Raw genomic sequence first — 7997 nt, 5'->3', positions numbered from 1 at the left:
AATTTCCTCACTATTCAGCTTGCTTTCTCAAGTTTCCTCTGGAAAAATATTGATCATAAAGCATTTGATACTCATCGTATGAAACTTAAACATCGTTTTGGTAAGTGTCATAGTATCATTTGGTGAAAGTTATGATGTACTTCCAATTTTTTGACTGGATGAGGAAATTTATAATTTGGAACCTTCAAAGAAGTTAGAGAGACTCCAGAACTCCAGGAGGAAAAAAGAGCATTTTAAGACTCGTGGAAGATTAGTGACTTCTGGAACATTTTAGGGATTTTTCTTTTTGAAAAAGTCATGTCTTAGGCAAGGTGTTATTGATAGAGAAAACAGGTAACTGCAAGATTTACTGGCTGGGTGCACAGTTAAAATTTTATTTTCTCTTGTCACAATAGTACAAGGTAATTGTGAAGGTAATAGCAGCTTTGAAAAGGTGAGGTCAGAGTCTCATCTGGCCCATGTATTTGCCTCTCTGCCAGAGCTAAGCCAGAAGTTTGGGGAATGTTGTATCAAGTGGTATCCCATTCCAAGTAAAATATAGCAAGTACCCTGCATTTGCTACTCTGTAACTTTCTGTCATCACTGTAGTCATTAACACAAAGTAACACTTGTTTATACACCACCCTTTTCTGAAGGCCTTAGTCATGTACTCTGATCTATTTACTTGCATCTGTGCCAAGATGTGTAGGAGATGTGGTATTAGGAATTTGGTCTTCTCACACACTTCCTAATCACAGAAATGATAGTTGACTCTGCCTCTGGGCCTAGTGGAGGAACCTGGTGATTGCCATCAGTATCAAGAAGGCAGTCTGAAGGGACTGGTACCAGCATTTTAAATATCAAGCACTATTCCTTTCTGTGGCACTCGTGGCAGCTCTACTGGTGTTCAGACTGCTGAAAAACAACCTTGTATTTGATGTGAGTGTATGTCCTGGTGCACGTATAACATGAGGAAAATTGAAGAGAACATGATAGAAAACAGGAACATTTGACTAAACAGGGCTCTGGCGATGACATCGTCTGCTTTGCAATCCCTCTGACTGGAGGATGTCTCCCCTGGGGTTAATCTGCACTTATCTGAAACACAAATTTCTCTTGTGAACACATCAGGTGGGGCTTTGTGCTGTGCTGATAGATCGGCATGTATAGATTCCATTTCAAAGAACCCCTTATCTGCTCTGATTTATTATTTAGAGTTAATGCCTGTCTTCAAAGATAACAGATCTTTGGTGTCTTTTGGCATGTCCACTTAAGGTAAAAAGTCAAATAGACAGTTTAGGGCAAAAAGAGTTCTTCCAATAAGACTCGGGGGGAGGAAGGGGGGATGAGGGCCTGGAAAGCAGTCTATTTCACAGGAACAATTGTTTTACCTTTGAGTCAGTCATTTTACACTAACGGAGTCCTAAATAACCCTAGGTGCTTTAGATAACAAAATTAGACACAAATATTTTCTTATATTGATCAGGAACTAAAATGTTCCTTTTAAGAAGTGAGAAGGCTCCACCATTTATTCCTAATGCTTTTTTACTTCTTTGCCTGTATATGGAATTAGCTCCAGCTGGGGTTGAAGAAAGTTACAAAACTATCACTTTACATCTAACAAATGATGGTTCATTCCAGAAGCATTTTGGACTTTTGCTTTGTTCCCAGATACAACTCAAAATCCATAGTTTGAAGTCTGGTTCCGTAGGTCCTGAGATTTCTGAAAAATATGATTTCATAAATAAAATGTCTTGCAATATTTTCTGCAGGAAAATACATGAAATTTAATCAAAATCATGTTCAGAATATATGAAGAAGATATTTGAATAAGATTTTAAAATTTTAGATAAGCTTTATATTTTACTAGGGGGTTAGGGTATTTTTCATTTTTAATGGCTCATCACGCAGAATGCTTGAATTTATCTCTAAGGAACATTCTCCTTAAAATTTCTCAAAACACAATAAAAACATGCTGTAAAATAATGAAATAGAACCTGATCAATTCATTTTAGAGTCTGTTTTTCTCTACAAGCTAAATTAGCATCAGTGTGTCAGTTTCTGCAAGGGAATAGTATGAAATTCTTTTATCATACTTTTCACTCTTAATATTTTAGATTCCTGTATTCTATTTTCAAATGCAATGCAGAAATGTTGAGGATGGCTGTTCCTCAATTGTGATCTATGAATTTTTAAATATCAGTGCAAATCTGAGAAGTCACAGAATGCTAACCCACCATAAAAACCTGGATAACACTGGTTAACTCAGTATGGATTTTATCTAAGTTTTGACACCAACCAACTTTCTTACTTTTCTGTCTATTAAGTGGAGAGAGACTGGGAACTCCAGATGCATCTTTCTACTTTTCATACATCTTTTACCATGCAAAGAAAGACTTTGTAAAAATAATACATAAAAGAATACACAGAAGCTATATATAGTAGATGTGACTATAAGACTATTATGCTATTCAAATAGTCAGGCTTGCAGTAAAAACTCCCTGTGAGTTTTTACTGTCCAGATACTTATCAGTCAGGCAGAGAACATTTTTCTCCTGTGTTTCTTGAAAAGGTCTGGTGTCATCCTTGTTTCTGCTGATTTGCTGCCCTTTTTCTTGGGCTTTTATATTCCTTCATGTCAGCATTTTTCTTTTGAGTTCTGAAATACTATTAGCCTCAACAGTTTTATATCTGCCTGTGTTTTTATATCCTCTACCTTGCAAGGTCTTAGGTTGCATAGTCCTTTAAAGTTTAACTTTGTTTCTTATTAATGCTAAGCCAAGGTCATACAACTGTGCTGCACTAAAACACACAGACAAAGGGTGTGAGTAGCTGAACCCCAGCACTGTAGGTTACACAGAAGACATATCAGGTCCCAAAGGCTCAAATGTCCTCTTGAAGAGTCTCTTTCCCTGATTAAAGAGGAAAGTAAGATCCTTAGACCTTTGGATCCTTGGATCCTCATGGACCTTTTAAACAGATGATATTAAGAGGGATTAACTCAATTCTTGATATGACTCCACTTTTTTTTTTCTCTGTCATCCTCATTCAGAGGAATCCACAGGCATAGGGAATATGGTTTTAATAATGCAAACAAGAATATCGCAAGAAGTGATAGTGTTATGTGCAAGGGAAAATTATAGGAGGAATGATAAATATAGCTCCTAATTAAATTCTAACCCATGCTGTGAAAGCATGTCTCCATGTTTCAGGAGAGTATAATTTTGACAAAAGGATTGCCTTTCTTTAACTGTAGGATGTCATGAGACATTCTGGCATGTACAGGAAATAGGAAATTCATAAAAATTCTATGTGAAGTGAAGCAAAATGGACTTTAAACCTCTATGCTCAGTACTCAGTCTTCTTGTTTTATGAATATAGAACTCCAAAAATCCAATTTCTAATGGTAACGTAATTGATTTTGAAGTAATCTGCTATGTCATTTGGGAAAACAGCTTAGACTTTCCAAATCCCTGTTCAAAGCTGCTTGAATAGACAACATTGTTGGGCTTAATCAAAAGGTCAGATAGGATACTAACAGAGACATACTTAATGGAATGTATCAAAATTTTTTTAGCTTGTTTTCTTTCTGACAATCAGAAAATTAAGAACATTTCTTGTGAGTTATTTGGGGTTTTAGTCTTATAATTTTAAGGTAAATAATATTCCTTTATTTTGATAACAAATTGGTAAAAACATGTTTGGTTTGGTTTGGTTTGGTTTGGTTTGGTTTGGTTTGGTTTGGTTTGGTTTGGTTTTTTTAAAGTAACTTGTTAAGCAAATTCAATTATTTTTGGTTTTAAATAATTTCTAGCCCTAATATGTCCTAGTTGTGTAAGTAGTCTTTATGTTCCTCCAGTTCACCATATAATTTTGAGAATTGGGATATTCCTTTAGATATCCTCAAGTGTTTGTGCTTTATACGTTAATGACTTTATGCACAGAAAATTTAGATGCCTGCATTACACAGACCAGTCCATGCCTTGGGTTATTTTTATTATTCAAAATCTGTCGACTGGTTCAGACTTAGTCCTTCTCAATTTATTTGGTACTGATTATTTCTCAGCATTTAGTAGTAGTCACAAGTGTTACTAGTGTACTAGTTCCTTATTTTTTAATTCAAATGTAGTAGATGAAATTACTTGAAGCTTTAATAACTGAGAGTTATTGTTTGCATATTAAAAATGGTATATTTGTCACACATCACCTAAAAACTCAGAGTATAGAAGAAATTACCAAAAAGAGGGAGCAAGCATAACTTTTACTACTTTTCATCTCATTATTGGAAGCTGTCTTTTGGTTGTAGAACTTCTTTAGTCATGAAGTCATATGTAGTTACATAAAACATAGATGAGTATATTTCAGTTAATTATTCTAGCTGATATTGTTATTGTCAATAAAAAGCACTATTACAGACATCATGAGTAAGATGGTAGACAAATAAATACCACGATTCCATTTACTAGAGGTATGAACATTTACAGGCAAAATAACTGCTACTTTTTGCCATTAAAGTTACATTTTGCTATTAAAGGCATAAGATAAGTTACACGTCTTGGAGTGGGTGGGAGCACTGCAAACAGCAGGTCTTTAAGTTATGATCTGTGACTGACCAATAGCGGAAGAAGGCTCAGAGGTGTACAAGCTTGGGGAATCAGCCAGGATTTGACTGACCACAGCTATTGCAAAGAAGCTGACTTCATCTCAACACAAAAGAGACCAGAGGTTAGCCTTTGGTTTACATGAGAAGCTGTTGTCAGTTGAGGGGATCAGCGGGTGATGTGTTTCTCCCTAAGTTCATTAAAAGAGTGTGACTATCTCCTTGTGTTATCCAGGCCCAACGCGGAGGCTGATGGTGAGCATATTGTAGAGATTCCCATGTTATAAAATGGGAATCATGTGTGGACTGAACGGCGTATTTTGTTAAGTGTAACTTATATTTGCATTATGGTTTAAGTGTATTTTGTATCACTCTGCTAAAACATAAATCCTATGTAATATTAAATATCTTCAAATAAGTAATTTTACATGAAAAATTATACACTCTACATGTAGAAAATCTAAAACAACCTGGTCAGAGACTGGGACTCTAACAAGTCCCACAGAAATTCTGAGGGCTAATATTTCCAATGATTGACTTTTGATAAACACAATGTTCATGATCTATGCTCTAAGATCTTAATTTATTGACAGGTACACTTAATTTTCATGTCTTTTTAATAAAGAATTTCCTCAGAGTTAGAAAATAGAAAAAATTCTAATTAATCAGATTAATGTATACAGAAAGGGAAATAAATCAGATTTATATCTACACATCTAAACAGTCTCAGTATCTCTCTGTATTTAATTACTCAATTCCTTGGTTTGTTAGGTCTTTTCTGATATTCCTACTCAAAAGGAACTCAAAACCCCCTTGGTTTTACATATATAAACATGCATAAAGGACAAAAAGGACTGATAAAACTCCTAAGAAATTCTTTGACGGTTACTGTTGCAGCTAAGCGTCTATGTGAGGCTTAGTAGTTCTTGGGGGAACAGTTCTGTGAATGAATGTCTTCCTTTGTAAAGCCATCTCTTTAACACTGAGCTACAGGTATGCTCAGTGCATTTTCTTGTGGGAGCAATCTTTCTCACTTCTTTGTGTACCTCACTTTACCACACGGAAATCTTAATGGAAGAAGTATTGTTCAGTTTTACCCTGGAAACAAGACAGGTAGAAACAATCATGACTCTCTCCAGGCAGCCTTGTGCTTAACATTTAGGCAAAACCATATTTTCTCAGTCTTATAGTTTGAATTGGGAGCCATTAAAAGGAGAATTATTTGTGAGCCTCACCTCTGGTAGTATAAGTCAATCCATTTCTTTGAATAATAAGGCAAAGAATTCACATAACTGTGTACTGTATCTTGTTTCTTTATTAAAGATAGGAGTCTGAATTAAGGTATCAGTCTTCCTACACAGTTCAGAGTACTGCAAAGGTGTGACAGAACTAAGAATAAATTAACTGAAAGTGTTTCTAGTCATAGCATGGTTATGTTGCAGCACATTATAAGTTTATCCCTGGAGATTCTGAATTCAAGCTTCAAGTATTAACATAAATCTTTTTAATGTTTCTGAATAAAACTTTTGAAGTCCTGTGACTTCCTAGCATCTCAATGGATACATTATCATTAAGTGTGCTATTATAAATGGGATGAATAACAGGCTTCTCAGATTTTTACAATATTTTTCAAAACTCTCAAGGAATAAAGAAAATTCACATAACTGAAATAGATTTAGAAGACCTTTGAAGTTTCTTTTTCAAGCGTAGGTAGGTACACAGACTTTACAAGTTTCTATATTTATAAAACTTATTAACTGTTTAGTTAGAAATGTTAGACAAATTTCACACAAAGTATTTTGAAAAAATTCTGGACATCTGATAGACATTTCCAAAAAATGGGGATAAAAAAGAAGGAGATGAAACAAGAACACAAGTTAAAAAAGGAGAACTACAACAAAACAAACAAACAAACCCCAACAAACCAGCAAAACAGAATAACAACCAAAAAATCCTAAAGGAGTTCTTCCTAGGGTTATAAAACATGTTTTGATCACCATCAGTCTTGTGGTCTCAGTTCATGCAGGGTATTCAGTATATACTCTTCTCAACAGTTCACACAACATTTATTCAAACAATGAGGATGTTCTGCATGGCCAGGTAGGCCCAGAACCTTGAAGAATCTGGATCTTTATATTCATAGGGATACAAACTCAGAGGATTTAATCTATCAATTGATACATGTTATTTTATGTACTTTGAAAAAACCTAAGCAAGCAATATATCATCTTCTTATGTTAAAGTTACTATATTTCCAATATGTTTATTAAATTGTGAGCATGTAGGTTTATATCAACATTTCAGGCTTATTTTTTTAAAATTCATTTAGTTTTCTAAAATTGATTACATAAAGAAAGTCTATTTTGCCTTTTTTTTCAGGGAATTCTTCCAGAATTAAGTAATATTTTCTCTTTAAAACAAAGAGGACTTCAAAATCACACAGGAAAGTTCAAATAAATCATGTCAATGAGTGTATGCTGACATTTTTTTCTTCCAGGAGATGCTATCATTCCTCCAAGAGCTTTGTTATGCTTCACAGTCATTGCACTAAGTAGTGAGTGACAAGATATTAAAACCATTAAAATGAAGGTATTGAAAATTTTGGTAGATCAGGCCAGTAATGAATAAAGACCAGCTTTAAGTGGGTTATCATGTATCTTATCATATAATAATATGACAGCATGTCCTGTGCCTGATGGCAGTCACATTTGATTTTCCATGTAATGTATCAGATAGAAAATACCCCTCTGTTGAAACTACTTGTATTCCTTGTAGCATTTTGTCTTCTTTCAAGCACAATCAAGGAGACAGTGGCATATTCCTCTGAGTGTGACTTGGGAGATAGAGCAAGAGTCAGCCGAAGGAATGCCTGCATGTGGGTTCTGGGGAAGGTGGCAATGACATGATTTTGCAAGACTGTAGCATTTCTGTAGATGTTATTTGGAATCAATAGATGCATCACTATTGCCACTGTTGTGTTTTGATCTCCTTGCCTACTCATGTAAATATGTTCTATAATTGTCAGGAATTGCTATATTGTTGATAATTTTATGTAAGTGAAATTCAAAATCTCATGTACCTGACACATATAAGGACTCATTCTGACTTTCTTTTGTTTTTACCATTCCACAATGGGATGTCGTGGATTCTTGTCACTGTAGGTTTAGCATATAAGTGTTGCTTAGCAGCCTTGGCTGATGCCTCATCTTAGAAACAGTTTACAGAGCTAATATTACTACAAAAAGAAGAAAACCTTTGGTCTTGACTCATTTGTCCTGCATGTTGCTTAGCTACTTTATGATCTGCTTTTCCTATTTTACCTATTACTTATGATGAGGCTGAGGATTAAAAAAACTACATACTTCTAAGGTATCACATATAACTAAATGGTTGTATTTCCCTTCCCTTCCCTTCCCTT

This window comes from Empidonax traillii, unplaced genomic scaffold (assembly GCF_003031625.1).
Source record: "Empidonax traillii isolate 1590-97213 ecotype Southwest subspecies unplaced genomic scaffold, ASM303162v1 scaffold772:size299382, whole genome shotgun sequence".
Classification (NCBI taxonomy): domain Eukaryota; kingdom Metazoa; phylum Chordata; class Aves; order Passeriformes; family Tyrannidae; genus Empidonax; species Empidonax traillii.
This window is presented reverse-complemented; position numbering follows the sequence as displayed.